The sequence below is a fragment of the Epinephelus lanceolatus genome, chromosome 23 (assembly GCF_041903045.1).
Source record: "Epinephelus lanceolatus isolate andai-2023 chromosome 23, ASM4190304v1, whole genome shotgun sequence".
Lineage (NCBI taxonomy): Eukaryota > Metazoa > Chordata > Actinopteri > Perciformes > Serranidae > Epinephelus > Epinephelus lanceolatus.
Genome location: NC_135756.1, coordinates 34,093,185 through 34,115,495, shown reverse-complemented (window position 1 = coordinate 34,115,495; position 22,311 = coordinate 34,093,185). Strand labels below are relative to the sequence as shown.

Below are 22,311 nucleotides of genomic sequence, written 5' to 3'. Positions count from 1 at the left end.
TGTTAGGATATCTACAATTCCTGTGCACATTCACTTACTCACTGTAGGTAAAGTGACATTCACTGGTTCCCAGGAGTTTATGGATCCTGCTGGTTGCTGTGAGGTGACTGCATTTTCCTGTTAAAATAGCAGTAAGAGATTAGGACTGTTGCTTCAGCTCATGAAGCATGTCATGTCACTGAATTGTAACCACAGACTGTACAAACTCACCGACAGCAGGCTGCAGGTTCTCCACGGAGGGAAGCTGTTGAGTCATTGTTGGATTTGTCCCAGGTGAGGACCAGATAGATTTGAGAACCCTGAAAGTATAATTATGCTTCACACAATATAGTTTTCTGTATTGAAACTACCGTAAATCTTCAATTAAAAGCCTAGTCCCAGTGAAACGCCCAGTCCCTTTAACTAGCCTGGTGTGGCTACACATTTTGACAAATAAAGGCCTGTCTCAGTTAGACACCTGGTCTGGTTGCCAAGCAGTTCATTTTTATAGAAATTTTTTGGGTATATAAAAACAGGTTTTTGGCTACCCACTTGAGCTAACATAAATTAGCTGTTTAGATTGATCATACAAATCTAAATGTCTGAACTTTTGTCATTATGGAGATGCTACATATTGTTAGCTCAATTAGAGCTAACAATACCCAGTAAGTTATCCATATTCATATCCACCGATAAAAATAATTAAATGGGTTTTTCATAAAAAAATTATCCATGTTTGTGAGTATTGTTTCAACAGGATAATCTGATAATCCCGTCCCACCCACTTCACACAGTGATTGGCCATGTGTGCAGTTTTGAGTATGTTGGTTTTAACTTCTCTCTGAAGCAGTGGCAGCCCACAATAGGGGATGCACATGCACAACCCTGTCAGCCACAAAGCTTAATTCAGAGTCATTCAACCTAAATTATTATATATTTACAGCAAATAAAGCAAATAAATCAGTTTTTGTTTTTACTTTTAATCTTTTTAACATTACTTATATTCACAGTCCTATAAAATTCACCTAAAACACTTATCCAAAGCATACCCAAAGGAAGCTGTAAGCTGCTCTTGTTCCATTTTTAGTACATGTACATGCATGGTCTCATTTGAAAGTCAGTCAGAATGACTGTAATTACATAAGACATTGAGGTATGGAAGTTTTAACACACTGATATAGAAGAATCTTACAGGAAGCAAACACAAGCCTCCCAGGTGAAAGTGGTAGTTGGATCCATCCACCACCCCTCCCACTCGCCTTTCTCTGGATTCAGCCCCCTTAACTTTTGTTGTTGTCCCACTGCATTTCTTCCTGATGCTGCCAGGTGCTATTAAACAATAAGGGCTGGGGTGTTGGTGGCTTAGTGGATAGAGCAGGCGCCCCATGTACAAGGCTGTTGCTGCAGCGGCCGGGGTTCAACTCCAGCCTGCTGTGTATCATGCTGATGTGAAAGGATGGCTTTTTTTGTCAGTGTATATCGTCACAAGTCACTAACCATGCAACTTTTTTTGATGATTTCAGAGTGTGACCCGAGAGCTAGTTTGGTGGAAAAGAGGTATGTTTAGCCCCATTTCCAGCAAACACTTTCGGTATTGTAACTTGGAACCAAAAGTAACCCTTAAGACATGGTGCCTAGACCCTAGCGTTTCCACCGCAAACAGTGCTTTTAAATGTGGACAGGGTTGTCACTCACTCACTTTCTCCTTACGAGTGACACAGAGGGAAGTCTTCACTTCGTTTATTGTCCACAGAACAGGGTTGCATGCCGACATTTTCTGAACAAAATAAAACAGGCTGCCATGAGAGTCTCTGTCGATGAGATATATAAAAATAGCAGGTGTGTGCATTTAGTCCTTACCCCCAAATTCCACCAGGTGCGTGTTGGTTGTGTCTGCGCTCCGGAACGGCAGCGGAGCCGATACGTTTCAATTCTAGTCAACGTGTGTGCTTCCACCGGCTGCGGCTGCTCTGCATTCCGGCCCCGTCACAGTTGCAGCGCTCCGGAGCCCTCTGCAACAGATACGCATGACTTCTATTTTTGCCAGACACCGGAGCAGGGGTCGTGTTAACCGGATATTCTCAGTCATTGACCGTTTTTTTACAACAATGACCGGAAAATCTGAAGGCCATCGGTCATTTGACCGGTTGCAATTACCACCCCTGCCCACTTGGCGGCGGAATGTACAGTCAGTGGTTTAAGTGGCTGCCGTTTTCACACTGCAGAGAAAAAGTCATTCATCTGCTTCATGTAGCGTTGTTAACATAACGGCCTGGACACACCAGATGCGTTAGTGCCGCAGAAGTCCTGCGAGTATACACGCAGGCACTTGACGGTCCACACAGGCAGCGCATTTCTCCTGCGCTCTCTGCGCCGGTTAAACATCGACTCCACTCGTCTGTTCCCGTCAGTACTCGTTTTTTCACTTCAACAGGTCATTTTAAACATGGGTAAGTCCATATTTTAATCGTTTTTTATAACGTAATAAGTTAATGACAATTTGTCATTGCATGCCCATGTATTGAGCGTGTTGGATAAACACTGAATGAATAGGGCATATTGTTCTGACCATTTTATTTATGTAGTCTGTAGGCTCAGTGACACAAAATTAAAATTGTAATGAAGTGATTAGGGTATTGAAAAATGTGTTCGATTATGCACTGTTGTGTTATTTTAAATTATAAACATGGTATTCCCTCACGTTCCTCAGTGTGTGCTGTTGTTATTTTATTTTGAAAATTGGCCGGATTCTCTCGTCTTTTCTGTGTCCGACTTCCTGTTTGGTACGATCCGCTCTATCCAGCTTGACAGAAGCACTCGCGGCTCGCCTGTAGACCAGACGCCGAACTGAAGCGCTGCGGTGTGTGGATGTCTGTTCATCTTTTCGTTCGTGTCCTTATTAATGCACACTTTCTAACTTGCTTGTTGGATTTATTAAAAACGAACGAATGAAAACTAAATGTCTTTGAATATCTTTATTATCATTTAAGAACAAAAATTAAAATGACCGGTAAAAATAGATTATGACCGGATTTTACGACCCTGTCGGTCAAAATGACTGGCGATGAAAAAGTCTAGCACAACCTCTGCGCCGGAGCACAACGCAGCAATTCAGCACAGAGCAAATCGTGCGGGACAGGAAGTCGTGCACAGAAACAAAATAAAACATCCAGTTAATTTTCAAAATAAAATACACAGTGTTCACTATATCCCTGCACTACACCTTGAAAACCTCATAATGGGCGGGGGCAGGCCTGAAGTCAACAGGTCAGAGGTTTTCAGACGTCATTTCACCCCGTTGACACCATGGACAAGGAGACGTTAATCATGGAGGTGCACTGAGATGTCTTCCTACTACTCCTCTGGTTTTGTAGTTCTGTTTATAGAAACTACATCTTGTTATATCGCATGATTATGCATGAATTCGCGAGATCTTGTGGTTTCTTGTGACTCCCGCTGTCCGGCAAAGTTGCACACGCAGTGGGTGTTGCAACGGACACGCATCCAGTGGAATTCGGAGTAAGACAAGCTCAGGGGTTGCGGGAGTCACAGGAATGACACTCTTGTTTTATCTCCAAGTGAGGATTGGGATATATGCTGTAGCTTGTTGCTGGTTGAAAATATAAACACTTGAAGATCTTCTCATTACTAAAAGTGTATGTCATATAAAAGCTAATAGAATGATCAACGTTGTCACAGTGATATTTAAGGTGTGCTGACTGATTAATATTGTCAACTCATGCATAGACATTTAAAGTTCACGTTCCACCTTAAAAGTCGCCAGCAGTCGGCCCAGTGAATGAAATTGTTTTTTTCTCTGACTTCACCTGCTGCGAGAGACAGCAATTTCATTTCATTTTATAGTTACAGTTTGCTAATAAAACACTCCCCCATAGACTGGTTGCATGAGCTTCAAAACCAGCCACAGCTCAGTTCTGAGCAGAGTGACCGTCCACTATTTACCATTCAACCAACTGCAGTGTTCACAGCTCCACCTTTTTGTACCGGATCTGTGTGCTAGCTACCCCAACAGAGGGGTGACAAAAAATGGGGACAGTACGGAACAGTTGCATTGGTACCATCCACAACTTTTCACAGTGGAAATGGAAAAAAGCATACCGAACTGAACCATGCCATACTGCTCAGTGGAAATGGGGTTTTAGTCATTTGATCATGGTAGAGAGCTGGAGTTGGTAACTGCACGTCTCAAATCTATTTTCTGTTTGCAGACTGGTAACCATCATTGGGACTGATTTCATTCTGAATATCATGAATTGACTCAAGCAATAGCTGCCAAAACTCTAAGTGTGAGTCACACAGAATTTGAGAGACAACAGTCTGATTTCTACTAACGTCACTGCTTGCATTAACATTCACAATGACACTCAGTGGCCCAGAATTCATACAAAAGGTAACATATTTGCTATCCTTTGTCTTCCGTGGGTTTTCCTGGCTCGTAGGTACAAAATCAGCAGACTTGTAAATATCCATATTGTTTTCCTCCATCAGAAGCTGCCATTTGCTGTTGTTTGTTCCTATAAAGTCTAAAAAAACAGCATTCAGACAGTGAGATAATCCATCACAGTGTGACACCTTCATTTGATTTGATCACAGTGTGTGTGTGTGTGTGTGTGTGTGTTTTCATTGGGCCTGAGCAGAGTGTTTTCATATCACTCCTGCATTACATGACAACAGGAGAAGAGAAAGTTTGCTTCAGGAAATAAACATGTCACCTTACAAACTTTGGTGATGCACCCATGTCCTCTTCTTGTGTCTTTCTGAATTTGTTTTTTCAGAACAACAGTTCAGTTGTGTGTAATTGTAAAGCTGCTTTGTAAGACATCCACAACAGAATTCCACCAGCTCTGATTACAGAATGGTGAGTATATTTACCCAGCTGGCCTATAGCTCTGACTGACAGTGGCAGTGTCCTTTAATGACAGAGTTCACACTCTGTTCAGAATATTACTGTAAATCCTCAGCAACTTTGCTGTTGGTCATGAATCATATTTGACAGGCAGATCTGATATTTCCTACGTGCTCTTTCCAAGACGTCCAATCAGCAGCCAGCATCTGCAGGCAAATGCAACCGTGCCAGATGCTAAGATTACTCTCCCTCTGCTATCTTGTTGCCTTCCTTCCATCAGTCGCTCTGCTCAAAGTTCACAGGATATGAAGTGATAAAGACAGAACATGGGCTGAATAAGTGACAACAATGTGAAAGACCTGCTGTTAGGTCTAATTACCAGATGAGTCTGGTGCATATAGGGCAGGGAAATATGAAACATGTAACACTTTGACTGCATTGTTTTCTATTGGACTGTCCGAACTGCCTGCAAGTGACATGATGCAGTGTGCCATTTTGAGCTGAACTTTTGTTGGACACCCGTTTCTATTTTTATTCTATTGCTCATGTTGAAAGCGCTGCAATGGAGGAAAATGCAATTATATTCTGTCAGGATTCCATTACACATGTTACTAAATGTAAGTCTGAAACATCAGAGAGAAAAAGGACTAAAACACACTGATTGACTTGTAGCCTTTAGTACAAACAGACATATTGACAGTACTGTTGCTTTTGCTTTTTTTAAGTCATACTGGACAATGACAGTGCAAATACTTGTAAAGTCAACCTACAGTAGGGGTACATCTATTTTTTTTTAAGATTAATTTTTCTGTTTGCCTTTTTTTAATGGACAGGACAGAGTGAAATGGTACAGGCAACATGGACCCAGATTTTCGGACTCCTAAGTGCACTCTGTCTCATCACTCTGTGGACTTTATTTGTGTTCACGTGCATTCATGATGAAGTAGGTGCAGAATGATTATTCCCCTGTCATAGTTTGATGGGTGAATTGTGCCTTTTCACTGCATTTTCATTTTCATGTACAATGTATGCTGTGTTCCTGTTTTAGCTCTTGCTAACTCAGGCAGTCTTGGAAGAGTCTATGATGCTGATTGTATAACCAATTTTTCCCGCAGTCCTTTTGTATAACTGTGGGACTAAGTGAGGTAGGTGTACGCATATTTTTTATACTCTCCTTGTTGTTAGTTTGCTTCTCTCCCCAACTGCAATATAACATCCGCACAAAGACACTCAGACATAATTTAACGTATTTATGATGGCAGCACTTGCATTGTGTACAAATGGCAACATCCGGGGCTAAAAAACAGAAGCACATACTGAGGTGCCAGAAACTGCAGTTCCTCTGATATCCACTTGAGAGTGGCTCCAAAACTGAGTCAAGATCAAGATTTACTTTATTGTCTCACAAAGTGGGAAATTTGTCTTGGGCTCTGCAACCAGAAAAGACTGCCCATAGACTGTAGAGCTGTTGAGGAGCGAGGGGTGGATCGTACTCACAGAGTGCAGCAATGACACAGGCAGCATGTTAATCAAGCGGCCCCACCCTTAAATATGCATAATTTTGGTCCTCAATAAAATGTAAAGGGTGAATCATAAAAAACAAATCATCCCCTGTACTGCTGTCATGAATGTTGAAATTAGCTATAGAGACCAAAACCGTTGACAAGTCACTACCATGGCAGCAATGTTTGGTAAGTAATGTAACAATTGGCATAACCCCAGAATCACAGAGTACAGGCATAGCCATAGCTGCCACTATTTCAGTGTGTTTTCAGTTCACTAAAATATTGTTCAGTGTTTGGTTACACTCAAGGACCCGCTAAGGAGTTGTAAGGAGTTGGATGTAAAGTTTTTCTGGTTAGTAGCCTACATGCAATGGTTTCACCCTTTTTTCCCTAGCAAAAATTAACATTAGCATTTTAATCGTTGGCCATAGCTGTAAATGCACAGTACTAACCAAGCTAGCAGCTAGCATTAGGGTTATCTCCATCCTCTCATCCAAATATGCTCACTTTTAGCTCCAAGCCACAAGCCTATGGGTGACATCATGGTGGCTACATTTAGCATTTTATACAGTCTATGACTGTGTATCAGCCACAGGAAAAAAAGAACAGTAAGTTGATTTGGATGTTTAGATCACTGGAGAAGCTGAGTTGATATCATTCAGAGATGGAACAGTTTATAAAAATAAACTTCCAAGACTTTGTCATGTTTCACCTTTTTGTATTTACATTTTCACACCTAACCATCCCAGCAGGTGCTGTACAGAGGCAGATGAAGCAGAGTGATTTGTGTTCAGTACATTCTAATTCATTGACAAATTGACCATATATGGCCAGCAGATGGCGGACTCACTCCAACCTGGGACTCTGAAGGCTTCCACCCTAACTTGGGTGGTTATGGATGCATGTGTTTCAGCTCCAGATTGCAGTCCATTTGTTTAGCTCATTACCAGCCTAAATCCCAGTCCAATTACCTGAGGATAAACAGGAGCAGAGGTGGTGATATGCTGTAATGCTGTAATTTCACTGATTATCCCTTACAAGGCCAATAATGTGGAGAGTCAGTTCCTTTTTTCATTTCAGCACAAATGTAAAGATTTAACAGGACGGAGCTTATCGAGATCTGCTAATAAAATACAATGTCTGCATCTGCTGAGTGGGATTCAGAGGTGGATGGATGGACAGAAAATATAGACAGTAAAGAATGCACTTGAAATGTAAATGAACACCAATGCAAAATGGTAACACCAGTGAGACAGTGTCATATTCACAAGCCCAGGGGCCCAAGGGCAGGGGTGTAGCACCAAATTCTGGGCCTTATGCACAAGCAGTCTCTGTAGGAGCCCTGTCCCTCCTCTTTTGAACCATGTCTTCCTCATGCACCTTTTGCCTTCATTTTATTTTATTTTTTTTTTACAAAGTAAGTTTACTGTCTGTCTCCTTTCCTTTCTTTATTTTCTTTTTTGGAACCCCAATTTTTTGGACATTAACACTGGTGCTCCAGCATCATGAGCAGTCACTCACTTGTGTTGTAATTTTCCAAATGACCAGATATTTGTTTAAACTGTATTAATCATTATTAATTGGTTAGTAAACATCTATAAACATTATTTGGATGTCTATTCTAAAGTTGAAACTGGACATAATAATACCTTGTTACATGGTCATAAATACTGCATTTATAAATATTGTAACTTTATAATGGACACCTGAATGATGTTTATGTACCCCACAGTATTTGCTAACCATTTAAAATTATATTGTTAATTTGCAACTTTTTTATACCCATAAAAAAATTAATAAGTTTCTAGATAGTTTACAAACCAACTATGATGTATTAAGTATTACAAATATCTGGTCTATCATTAATTTCATAACGCATGCAACAATAAACTGTTAAAAAACTGTTAATTATAACACTACATCATATTACATCATCACATTGCTGTTTGTTAACAATAAAATTACTATTAACAATTTATCATTTATCAGTTATGGCTATTGTAAAGTGTGGTACCTAACCCTAACTGTTTTATACAAGGTTCAGTCTTTCAGTCTATTTATTCAGTCAATTTTCATTTAGTTATGGCACTAATTACTCCGAAATAAAAGATTAAAACAAAACCAAACTTTTCACTCCAGGTTTTTCAAGGCCTCCCCTTCCATTTGGTCCGAGGGTAATCAATCCCACTTTCCCCCTATTACCACACCCCCAACCCTAACCCTGATACTTCTTCTCCACTACAGTTCAGACACAACATCTTTCTTCTGACTTACACCACTACATTTATTTAACATGTGAAGTTTCTTTTCAGATCCAGATGTTACACAATGTCTTTGTTCTTTTCTAATATAACAGTCACAGCATTTTTCTGCAGAACAAAAAGTTTTACTTTTAATGCTTTAAATACATTTTGCGGATAATAATACAGGACTTTCACTGGATTAGGATTTTAAATGCAGGACTTGTTTTTATTTTCATGTACTGGTACTTTAAAGGAATACTTCACCTGCAAAATGATCATTTGTTCATCATTTACTCACTTCATATTACGTTGAATTTGTGAAGAAAACTTTGTTTTTCTTGCATGCCTCCACTGTGAATGAATCTAAAAAGGCGAACAATCTACATGAATTGAAGTCATAGGGGTCCATGTTTAGCAGCAGCAAAACTGTATCAAACCATCTATTCACAAACTTCACACATCTCATGCAGTCTCATTTATCAAGTTTTATGCTCAGTACTTCCCAAACACATGCATTTTTGCTAAACATCATGTTTAATACATTTAAAATATGGCAGTACAAACAGTCTCAGTCTCTCTCAAAAATGCATGTGTTTGTGAAGTATTGAGTCTACAACTGGATAAATGAGCTATACTGCAAGAGTTGTGTGAGAGTTTGTAAACTGATAGTTTGATGTAGTTTGCTGCTCTTACTACCCTGACTAATTAAATTCATGAAGAAATTTCGTTTTTTGGATTCTCCGTTCACTGTGGAGGTATGCAAGAAAAAACAAGATTTTCTTCACGAATTCAACATGCGGCAAGGAACTGATATACAAATGGTCATTTTGTGGGTGAAGTATTCCTTTAACAAAAGGATCTAAATACTTGTTCCACCAGTGGTAGAGAGGTGTGCCAGTTAGGATTTGCTGTAGGATCAAGTCTTTCTTTATCTCCAGTATCAACACAAAAAGGTTCAGGAGCAACTTTCAACAGCAGTACTTTACAGATAGGTTAACCTACAGCCATCCCATTAAAATAAAAAGGAGAATGACGGTACTATAGGGAGTGGGTGGGACCCTGTCTTTCTCCTGCACAGGGCCCATTGTCCCATAATCTGTCCACGGTCATGTCTGTCCTTTAGTTGTTCTTTCCCCTCCCAGTGATTTTGAGAAATGAGAGAGTCAAGGCAGGTTCATGCACATCTGGAAAACGAAGCATGACTTGGGAAAATGAATGAAAGCAACTGACTTGTATTTGTAACAAATGATGCATGGGTCCCTGCAGGGATATCACTGGGACAATATAAAACCACAGCTGAAACTATTAGTCCAATAACTGATTAGTCAATCCACAGAATCAATTATTCAACTAATTGTTGGAAGTCATTTTAAGGCAACAATTTTCAGTCTCCCTGCTCCAGCTTTATGTTGGTTTTCTTTGTCCTTCCTGACACTGAACTGAATGTTAGTTTGGACTGTTTGTTGGACAAAAGAAGCAGATTCATAATGTCAGCTTGGCTTTGGGAAATTGTGACGATTCTATTGCAATTTTTTTCTGACAGGGACCACACAAAACAACTTAGGTTTTCTCCTTAAGTATAACACTTTATGCTTAATTTTTCCTGAGTTGAGGGACTTACACTGTTACACAGAATCCCTTAAAAGGTTAAAAGAAATTTTACAGCAGAAAGTTTCCATGAAGATTGTTTGTTTGCTTGGACTCATGCTTGTGATGCTTGTTATCGTCTCCTACAAATGTAACAAATCTGTGGTTTGCAGAGACATACAGTGCCAACATTTTTCTGGTGATTGGGCTGAATATAAATAATGTAATCAGAATGCTTTTAATTTTGATATTTTTATCTGCTAATACTGTTGTACAGGGGTGTAGCACCATAGTCTGGGCCCAATGCATAAGTACTCTCTGTAGGCCCTGTGCCCTTTCTCTCTTGTTCCATTTTTTTTTTTTTTACAAAGTCTTTCTTTCTTTTTTGGAACCCCAATTTTCCTTTCTTGGGGAAAGACATGACAGTGTACGTTGGTGCTCCAGCAGCATAAGCAACCACTCCCTTGGTTCTAGCTGCGTTTAGAGCAAATCTGAATTACGACCGAATCACAATGTTTATTTAAATAACTTTCAGGTAGAACTTTTCTTGTGTCATTATATATTAAAATCTAACAGTGCTGTTTGTGTTGTTTTTAACCACTACCAGACAGTAAATGGTAAACAGTAAACAAAACCAGTTTAAGTGTACCCTATATTTAGAATATTTTCACTGCTATACCTTGCTGTCAGTCTTTTCTAACAGATAACTGAAGCGGTTATATTAAAGCCACCAGATTCCACTGACAAAAAATATTCAAATACAGCGTACACTTACACTGATAGTGATTTTTTTAGGTGGCCAAAATACATTTTTGCTGCAGCCCAATCCACAGCAGTGCATTGTTTAGCTTCCATGCCAGTAGACTTGGTTTTATCAAATATAATAACAAAGGACCAAAGTAGATTAAATAAGCACAGCAGAAATGACAGACACGCTGGACTACTGTGTTTAACTATATGTCCTTAAATGTTACAGCTGAAAATGAAGGAAATCAAGAAGTTTGTCAATTTTAGTTGGCCAATATCTCCACAGTTGTAATCAACTGCCTGTTTTCTTCCTGGAAGTGATTGTTGTTGTTAGAGCGATGTCACTGTGACTCAGTCTGGGGTCGGACTAAACCATTTTCTTCAAGGGGTAAGAGTTCAAAGTTCAAAGTTCAGTCTTCAACTGATTTATTCAGACAATTTTGATTTAGTCGTGGCACCAGGGGCATAACTATAGACAGTGTAGGCACTGCGGTTGCACTGGGGCTCATGGGGTAGGTGGACCTTGCAAGTGATTCAGCTTGCCACCTCAGAAATACGCCTGTGTTCAAAGAAGAGCTCACATTGAAATACAAATGCTGTCATCTGCTATATATGCCCTTGAGAAGGCAAACCCCTTTCAGTTTGTGTATCTTTTGTGAAATGTTAACAAAACTACAAACAAAATTATGTATTTATTTGACATAAACCAGTGGTTTTCAAATGGTGTGCCAAGGCACACTGGTGTGCCCTGATGCAAATTCAGGTGTGCTGTGGGATATTGTGATAACCACACATTATTATTGTAATATTCAACTGGGCCTATACAAAAAGTTAGGAATTCATTTTAAATTTTATTTTAATTTTTAATCAGTATATTGTGAGCAGGCATTTCCCAATAAAGAGGCAAACACTACCTAAAAAATTAATTTAATTTAATCTAATTTCAAAAAACGTTCACGGGGAACCTATTTATTGCCATTCGCACGAGGGAATTATAAGTGTGTAACACATCACATTATCTTACATTATCTTATTTCCTGTTTACATGGATGTGTTATTGGTGCTTTGATGTAATATTTAAAAAGCTTAAAATGAATTGTTGAATCATTTTGTTAATAAATATTTCATGAGTAATAGTTGGTTGTAAATTGTTATTTGATATAAAAACAAACAACAACAACAGTCTTGATAAGAGAACACACGTTATATAAGCTGTTGTGCACAGATATAAATACAGGTGTGCCTTGATATTTTGGCTTGCTCTTTGGTGCGCTTAGGCACAAAAAGTTTGATAGTTTTCTATCCATTTTCTAACCGCGTATCCTCTTGAGGGTCGCAGGGGAGCTGGAGAGGGGCGAAAGGCGGGGTACACCCTGGACAGGTCGCTAGACTATCGCAGGGCTGACATGTAGAGACAACACTGATTACCTACGGATAATTTAGAGTCACCAATTAACCTGCATGTCTTTGGATTGTGGGAGGAAGTTGGAGCACCCGGAGAAAACCCACACTGACAGTGGGCGAACATGCACACTCTGCACAGAAGGGCTCCTGCACCCGGGATCGAACCAGGAACCCTCTTGCTGTGAGGCGACAGCAACCACCACACCACCGTGCCACCCGTAATTTCTTATTTTATCTGGTATTTTTGTCATATATAGATTTGCAGTAATGACCAATCAGTAATGATTGGTAATATGTTTGCAGATGTTGTCAACACCAAGTCTGTACTTGATCATGTGACGATCTATACAGTAGCTGTTTCGACACAAAATCTGGCACTGAGGCCCATCCTAACTACCAGATGCCATTGTGTGGCACTAATTACTTGGAAATAAAAAATTGTGAACAAAACCAATCATTCCATTATTCCTTGGTTTTTAAGGCCAGTCCCCTCCTACTGGAGCCCTGGGCGGTGGCATGGGGAAGTTACGACAGGCCTCAGTGCACACTATAATGACGGGCCCTGATGCAAGCTGTTGTGCATGTATTGTCTTGACACAAATAGAGACTTGACATTGGACAACATCAACATACATATTACCCAGCAATCATCACTGCATAACTGACAAAAATAGTAAGAAATGAATCATTCAATTGAATAGTTTTTATTTATTTATTTTATTTTATAGCTTGTGTATAAAAGCATATCATTGTTTTTAGATGGCTACTGACTATTTAAAAAAAAAAAGAGAGAACCACAGATGGGTTTGCCTTTTTGAGGACATGCACAGCAAATGGCACCATTTTTTAACACATTCTCACTCCGACGCTGTCACATATCAATGTTTGGTCATGGACTTTCCACACTGAGATATGTCATGCGTTGGTTGTTGACGTGTCAACTTCAGCCTGTTACATGCATTGTATTCTTTCAAATTACACTTGCATTTCCCCAGGAAATTTACCCTTTACAAATAGTCTTTAAAAATAAATGCACTATGTTAGCACAACAACGCAAATTGACGTTTTTTTCCCTCAACAACTAACACACATAGTTGGGCTGAGGAAAAAAGAACAGGGTTAGGGTTTGGCTTTGGGACGCGAACACTGCCTTCACGTGTGAAAGTCTGTGTTTGTGGACCCATCCACCACCCATCCTGCCCGTTAAAAAACACCTTTTTTTGCCAGTGTCTGATGCCGGAAGTCACTGCCCAAGCGCTGGATTTCGATGACTTTGGAGTGACACTGGGTTGAATTTTTAAATTAATAAAAAATTTCAAAAAATAATTTATATTAACAGGCATATTTCCCAGGCAGTCTGAATCACATGCAAGGGCCTGCTTTCTCTGCGGGCCTCTCCACCCGAGTGGTCCTGGTGCAATCGCACTGCCTGCACTGTCTATAGTTTCACCCCTGGCCCTAGGTAATCCCCCCCCTTTGCACGCCCATGCTGTTGTACTTCTACTTCAGGTACATTTTTTTCTTGCAGGACTTTCAATAGTGTACATTTACTTTGGCCTAAATAAATATCTTAATACTTCTCCCACCGATGAATAAATAAATATATACTGGAAACTTGTCATTGTGGCCAAGCGTGAAATGTGACGATATGTTAAAGACTAAAATTTTACTGTCAAATATGGGTTGTGGGGGAATCATGGATCTCAGTATCTAGACACCGCCCCGGTGAGCCCCGTGTGAGCTGTAAACCCTCCGGTGATCTCTGTCACTGTATGACCGGGAATGAGCTCTGTGGAGCCGCGCAGCAGCTCTCGGTCCTCCCTCCCTCCTCCTCTGCTCCTCCTCATTGTACCGCTCACCGGGAAATACGGTGGGCAGGACTGAGCGCGAGAGAGAGAGAGAGAGAGAGAGAGAGAGAGAGAGAGAGAGAGAGAGAGAGAGCAGATCTCTCCACGACGCTCCACCGGTGCACCACGGGGTACGCATTCAAACTGACCAGCGCGTCTCTGTGAGCTCACACACTGTCCTCTCTCCACATCCATCACCGAGCAGCTTCACTGCAGTTGACCGCACGAGCCGGTAGGTTGGTTTCCTCTTCATTCATCTTTTAGGTGCATTTATGCAGAGGTGTCTTCTTCGTGCACGCGACACCGGAGCAGAGACTTGCAGGGCTGTGTATTCCCGGGTGCATTCCGGCTCGGGACCCTCATCTGAATGTCCAAATCTGAATTTTGCTCCCATGTTAGGGGGTCTCTGCGGTCGCCTGAGTGTAGCCTGGATTTTAATACAGGCTTGCATTCCCAGATAGACGGCTTTCCTGCAGGGCTCACCGGAACGCTTTTATGTCAGATCAGATTTCAGTAGCACCACATCGAAAAGGGCAAAGTCTCCGAGCACGGTACAGGCTGGAGAGGCTTACTCAGAAAGAGACAGTTGGTGCAGCCTGTGGGACCAAAGTTTTATTAGTTGAGTTAAACAAAGCTTGGAAGAGGCTGCAGAACCTTAAGAGTGGAGGAAAGCTTGTAAAAAATGTGCACGAAGCTGATAATTGACTGAGCACTTTGATAATTCAGCTTAAAGGATTTAATGTCTGATTTTAATTAAGGTTTGCAAAATTCTGCCTGCAAAGTAATTAATTGAAACAAATTGTGTGTGAATACATTAAAGGTGAAATTGGCAGTAACGTAAATTGAATAGCACACACACAGAGAAAAAAAACAACATTTTTCCCCATATTTTTTACCATCTTGGTTGAATGTGTCTTGTATTATTTATCTAAATGGAATTTTCTGAACTCAACATATTTCTCAGGCTCCAGATCACACCAGCACAATCTCTAACATTTCCACACCATGCACAAAACAGATAGGCCCACTGTAATACAACAGCACACTCAGATGCACTTTAATTTTCTGTGTGTGTCCATATGGAGCAGAAAACGAGGGAATAAGCAGAGGAGATTGCCACACTTTAATGTGACGGGCGCTTGTTAAATATGAGAATGTGCCTGAGAGGAGAGAGCATCAATCAGACAGCCTCTCCTCTGCTTCTTCATTTATCTAGAACCTTGCCAACATACCCGCCGTACAGTACAGGACTGTCTCTGCTCTATCTGTGGGACTGTTCTGGTCCATACTGCCACTGCTGCCAGGGGCTTTGTTTCTCTTCTCTTCTCTTGGATTACTGAACAAGGTAGAGGTCCATAGGATTTAGGGGCCCCTTATCTGGATCCTCTGTGATACTTGACTGTCCTTTATTTCTCTCATTTAAGAGAAGAACTCAGTTAATCGCAGATACCTAAAAGGTCCATCTGAAACATCATTGTCCATAAAGTCTGCATAGTGTCTTTAATATTTTGTGGCAGTGTGGACCATGATAAAAGAGAGTCTTTGTCACGTTAAGAAATAATGCATTGAATTAAAACATAATTCTGACTTGGCAAAATAAGCATTTAGATTGATGCATCTCATACCATCAATTGTTGTATTATATCTTTATTGGTGAGAGGACACAAGCATGGATGCAGATCTTTATGTTTGCTTCTTTGTGCACAGTTTTGTGTTTCATTTAAAAAAATTTAAAAAAAGATAATTCTACATCATTCTAAAAGCATGAAATGGTACAGGTGGTCAGTCTATTTAAAGCAACAAGTTATCGGTTCTTGAGTTTGAGTGGATTACTTAATGCTATAAATGATCTGCACTTCACCTTTGACATAATAATAATAATCATAATAATAATTGTTATATTTTTATATATATAAATATTTGTATAAATATATACTTGTGTGCTCTCTAAAAATGTAAAAATGCTCTGCTGCGGATTTAATAGAAAACCAAGAGATGGTAGTGTTCTGCCAGGGGATATGTCTTGTATGCCTGAAGAAGGTCTATGACTGAAAGTTTGTGAATGTATTAACTAGGCATTTACTTGAAAATGTTCCTTGTCATTGAAGATAGTCTCATTAATTGTTACAAGCTCTTGTAAGAACAAGAAGTGTGTGTAGACTCATAGCCATTCTCTGTGTAATGCATGCTGAGGACTGTCGTAATACTATAAAATACACAGGTGTTCCCTCGGACATGGAAAACCTGGGAAAAAGAATGGAATTTCACAGTCACATTTTCCAGGCCTGGAAAAGTCATGGAATTGGTAAAAATCATTGAACTTTTTGGAAAAGTCATGGAATTTTGTTGTGTTCAATGAAATTGTTACACTAATCTTCCATAGATTATCTTCCATGCAAAGTAACATAACAGAAAATGTATTTTCAGTAGCTGTCAAAGTAGTGTAGCTCTAATATGTGTCAGTGTGTGACACTGTTTTGTTTATCATCACATACGTTTCTTCTCCCCGTCTCTCTCTCCAAGTGCCAGCAGGCTGAAATTATGTTTGAATAGAGTTTGAATCTGATATGTTGGAAAAATGCAATGAAAAAAAAAAAAAAATATATATATATATATATATATATATATATATATATATATATATATATATATATATATGTGTGTGTATATATTATGGGTCCTTGAAAAGTAATGGTAAAGTTTAGAAATTTTGTTCATTAAAATATGTGGGAACCCTGAATACAACAAAATGTGATTCTCAACAGGTAAAATAATAAATGAAATGTACAATTAACCCATCATGCACATAGGTGGGTCAAATTTTGTGTCACCTTTGACCTGGGTAGTATACATGTTTGCCACATGTACCCTTCATAGCAGGAAAATTTCTTATATTTTGGCATTAGGATTCTAAATTACAACCGCAGTCACATTTATAGCTGGTTCTGTTTCTTTCCTCTGACAGAAGCCTGTGTTTTAAACGTGTATGACTTAAGGATTCTGTATGATTCAGACAAACCAGGCTGTCAGATATGTTGTCCAATTGCATCTCTAGGAAAAAGTGTCCTGTCTGAGGGGCCACACTCGAAGTTGAGGCAAAAAGTCTGCTGTCATAGCCTCCTCCTCAGTGCATCACACTGCCTTCCTGGTTTCTCCCCAAGAACTCTATGTCTTTTGGTTGTAGTTGTAGTTTTGACGTAATAGATCAATAAATACAAACAGGGAAAATGCATGAGTGGACTTTCCCATGGATGGATTAATAAACGGTCCCAAAAGGTATCTGGACCAGATCCTCTGTTTGAGGCGACTATTAACATTCTTGTTCAAAAGTCAAACTACAAAGATTAGCAAAAACCACACAGAGATACAAAACAACCACAAAGAGATGGGAGAAAAACTACAGATGCAAAGCTACAAAGAGAGCAAAGAGAGTCCAAAAGAATACAAAGAGACACAAAATGGCCACAAAGAGACGCAAAACGCAGAATGACCACAGAGAAACACAAAACAACTACAAAGAGATGCAGAAAGACTGCAAAGAGATGCAAAACAACCACAAAGGGACGCAAAACAGTTACAAAGAGACACAAAATGCAGAATGACCACAGAGAGACACAAAATGACTACAAGGAGACACAAAATGACTACAAAGAGTCTTTGTGGAAAACCACGAAGAAAAGAAAAACAATGACAAAGACATCTAAAATGATCACAAAGAGATGCAAATTGACCACAAAGAGAAGCATAACAAACTCAAAGAGTCACAAAATGGCTACAAAGAGATGCAAAATGACCACAAAGAGGCACAAAACAACCACAAAGGGAAGCACATTTGCAGCAGATATGCAAGTGTCAGGATCTCTAAGCCTGTATGAAAATCTTGTCTGAAACCGTTGATGAGAAAGTGAACAAACTCTTCATCAGAATAACTGTGTAGAGCAGTGGGTTAAACATTTACTGAGGAGTGCAATGTGCTTTGCTAGTCAGTCTGCAGGTGTGGTTGGGATGTGGAGACAGCTATTCCTGCTGTGGTTACCTCTGCAGAAGGAGCAGGTGTGCAGGAAGTGGCAGTTGTAGAAAACTGGTAACATTAGCGGTCTTCTTATATTGTCCATTATTTCCACATCCTTAAAGGTCCAGTGTGTCAGGTTTAGGGGGATATCTAGGCAGAAATGGAAAATAATATAACAAGTATGTTTTCTGTAGTGTAAAATCACCTGAAAATAAGAATTATTGTGTTGTGTTTTTGTGTTACCTTAAAACAAGCTGTTCCTGTCTACATATGGAGTGGGTCATTGTCTATGAAGTCTGTCATGATGCACTGTGGTGTTTTTACAGTAGCCCGGAACAGACAAACTAAATACTGGCTCTAGATAGGGCCATTTGCCTTTTTGTGTTGGCCTTTTTGTGTGAGCCCACATTTGCAGGTGCTGAGCTAGCAGCCCGTCTGCAATGAGCCGAACAGCACCAGAGAAACAATGTTTTCTATCATTAAACAGCTTTATTCAGTGTTTTTACTGGTTTAAATCACTGGGTTCATTTGTTTTATTCGGCTCCCAGTAAAAACTTCCTGAATATCTGGATCAGAAAAAATGCAAGCGTACATTAACAGGTGCTAGGATAGCATCTGTCTCCAACATGCCAAACCGTGTCAGAAAAACACTGATTTATGTTGTGAAACTGCTTTATTTAGTGTTTTTACCAGTTTTAATTTCCTGGCCCATTTGTTTTGGAGAGGAAGGGACCTCTGTCAATAATTTGACTCCAAAACTTCCTGAACAAATAACACTAAAGGAATTCTAACCAGGAGTTGGTTGCATCTACAATCCTCTCGCTAGGTGCCACTATATCTCCCTAAATCTTACACACTGTCTCCTTAAACCACTGTTAATTGCATTGATGAAAACTATGATGAATATTTTTCGTGAAGACCTCTTTTTCATGCCGAAAACGAGACAACGACGAGCTCGAAATAATAAAAAACTAAGACCAAATCTAATGTTTCATTTTCTTCGATAAGACGAGAAGTTCCAAAAGTTAGTGGTGGACTATTGGATATTCAAAAGCCGAAAACAGCCGTGCTTGTCATTATCTTCGAAAACTGCATGAGCAACAGGCTGGTAAACTCCAGTAAATAGCCTGTACCAGGATGTTTCACTAGCCAGCAAAAACACAAACACCAGAGCAGCGTCAGCCGTTGGTGCGAGTTGTAAGCTATAATTCAGCAGTAAATAATCAGCTGTGTGTGTCTGACTGTGGATGGTGGAGCTACTGAATGGATTTGTGGAGTTTGTTAGTTGCAGCGGTGGCTAGAGTTGCCACCCGTCCCGTTTTTCCCAGAATTGTTCTCTTTTTTCATCAGCTGTCCTGGGAAAAAAAAAATCTTTCCCGGGACACAATTTGTCCCGTTTTTTGGGGAAAATGCAGCAGCAGCAGGCCAAGGAGTCCATCCAGAACGACGCATAGTGCGTCCAAATTCACACCTGTTCTTCTCTATGGTTTTTCTCCGCGACCGTGCATCATAGCAAGAAGCCATGAATATCACGTGAAACAGCGGAATTGTAGCTTTCCAAATGTTTTCACAGCGAAAAAAATGATAAAGTTACACTAAAATGATGTATAACAGAGCTTTCATACAGCTTTGCACACACATTACTCTTGGGTGGATTACTCGCGAATGCAGCATCGCACAGAAATGCCACACATATCACATGAAAGTGCAGGAACATAGCTTTCCAGTGATACCACACATCATTGTGCTGTCATCCCATCACGCTATAAATCCAGATTAATTGTCTACCAAATAAAATCCTGACGAATTTCTTTACAATCCATTATACAGATCTTGTTATCAGTCACTTCATATAGTGAGGAATATCATATCTTACCATGTCTTAGGCTCGTGTGTGTTTCTCCCTGTCTGTCCACATTTGTAGTCCGGCTTTCAAGATGCAAATATCTCCATATTGTCCAGTTGACACTCCATCAAACTTTGTATGACAAGACAAGCGCACTTCACCTTTGCGCACCCAGACAACTGTAGCCTAATTATGCATGCTGACAGGGCCATAGTCACCATATACATTGAGGGGGACACGTGCCCCCCTAATGCCCAGTTTTTTTTTTGTTTATTGCAAACAAAGTGTCAAATATTATCTTGGAGGACATCATTGCACTTGGTTGACTATTTTTCTATGATCTTAGATGTAAATATTGCATGTTTCTTTCAGATAAAACACATTTTTGACTTGTGAATGAGTCAATGGAATTTCTTGCAATAATGATAAAATGCTGGCAAACATGTCCGCCTGGCACAAACCACATGTTTTGGACAGCTGTGAAGTGACAGAATGTCCCAGCATCATGGTTCTTATATTGCCGGAATCCAGAGAGTCTCCCCTCTTCATAAATGGCAGAATATGTTAACTTCCAATTTGTTATGGTGAGATACATGTAAAAATGTAAGAATTTAGTAATACAGATTTGTTTTTTTCATTTATATAAAAATTAATATAAAATACAGGCACATAGAAGAACATGAAATCATGGCAAATCTGGTCTCCTATGAATTTCATGTTCATCTTGGTAATAATGGCTGAGCCCTCCGCCTCAAACATTTGGTTGAGTGTCCCTTTTTTTCACAAATCCAAGGTGGCAACCCTAGTGGTGGCTGTTAGCAGTTAGCTCTGCTGGTAAACTGCTGTTCGGCAGCGGAGCAAGCAGCCACCAGCCACTGGACTTCACAGCTGATCCCCGCAGGACTCCACTCAGCCTAGACTTAAGGTGGTTTATGGGTTGATGCTGTCTGATAGGCAGGTAGGAGGCTCAGTTATCTGTGAGTGTAGCTGTGCTTTAAGTAAACAGTCTGAACTTAGATCAGTTTTCTCTGACAGAGATGAAAATTTAGTTTTAATCACCAACTCTGTGAGAGGACACGAGTTTAAACCTCCTGGATAACATGCTGCAGATTCACAAAGAATCCGGGCTTTAATGAAGTTATTTTGCCTAGTGAGATGGATAAGTCAGAGTTTACAATGAACCTGGCACAAATCCTAGTCATCTCAAGCTCTTTTGAGATAGGAATTGTGTAAATTTGCAGGGAAGCCCAATCAGTCTTTTTTTCAGCATTGGCAGTATAAAAACGAAATCAGGGAGTGCAGCAAAATGCCGCCTGCCTATTTTTGTATACAGAATTAGCCTTTTTTGGGGCATTGGGGAGAGTGAGCAAGTAACAAAATGTGTGGCTTAGAGTGTGACATAAAAAGTGACGTGGGAGGGAAGCCGCGGCTAGTCAGGCGGCGATTCTCTCGTAAATCAGCCCGTTCTTCACCGTCCCCGTCATCTGACGGTTAATAGCCTCGTCGTTTGCGAGGGCAAGGAGGGTGCGCAATGCCTTGTCTCCTCAGTTGCTCATCTTACAGTGTCTGTGTTTCCCTCTTGCTACTAGCTGCTCGCTAATTCCTGCTATCAGCTGTTTCCTGTTTATCCACCACCAGTGGCTCGCACGTGCGGCATCATCAACAGCTCCTCCCACAAGTCTTCAACAGCCCCTCCCGTTGCGGAAGGCCACCTTGGTCTTTTTAAACTAAAAGGGTTCCGCCAATGTGACTACCCTACGAGGCGGGAAATTGGGCGCCTCGGATCAACTTGCCATTCTCTGTGTGTATTAACAGTCGCAGCTGGCCAGCAAAATGGCCCAACATTAGCGGAAAATCTGGCAGTGTAAAAGGGGCTTCAGATTAGTTATTTGTGGTGTCAAAGTTTTTGAGAGTATATAGAGAGATGTTGAGCTTTTCAAATAATGATCAGTAAGTCTGTGCTCGTAAATCATCCCTTAAACCTGTCAAAAACTGCTGGAGAAATGACAGTTTGTAAGTGTGTAGAAAGTATTTGTAGTTGGAGAAAAAACTTGTCTAGATGTAATTTTTATACAACCTGTCACCTTGATTCTTAATGATACATGAATTAGCTTCACTGGGTTGGTTTAAAGATTCAAAAACATACGAAAACATAATGACCAAAACTTGACTAAAACATTTTGAATTTCGTCAACTAAAACTAGACTATAACTATGAAGGAAAAAAAGACTAAAACTAATAAGCATTTCCATCTTAAGACTAAGGCTAAATCTG

At 40.1% G+C, this 22,311-nt stretch overlaps 1 protein-coding gene across 1 annotated transcript in view; it reads left to right on the top strand.

Annotated features, from left to right (window-relative positions):
* Positions 1-14,262: 14,262 nt before the first annotated feature.
* The window catches only part of mpped1 (metallophosphoesterase domain containing 1), a 150,189-nt gene continuing 142,140 nt past the window's right edge, over positions 14,263-22,311 (top strand). The window contains exon 1 of the mRNA XM_033615274.2: positions 14,263-14,411. The gene's annotated coding sequence lies outside the window, so the exon portion shown is untranslated. The remainder of the gene's footprint in view (positions 14,412-22,311) is intronic.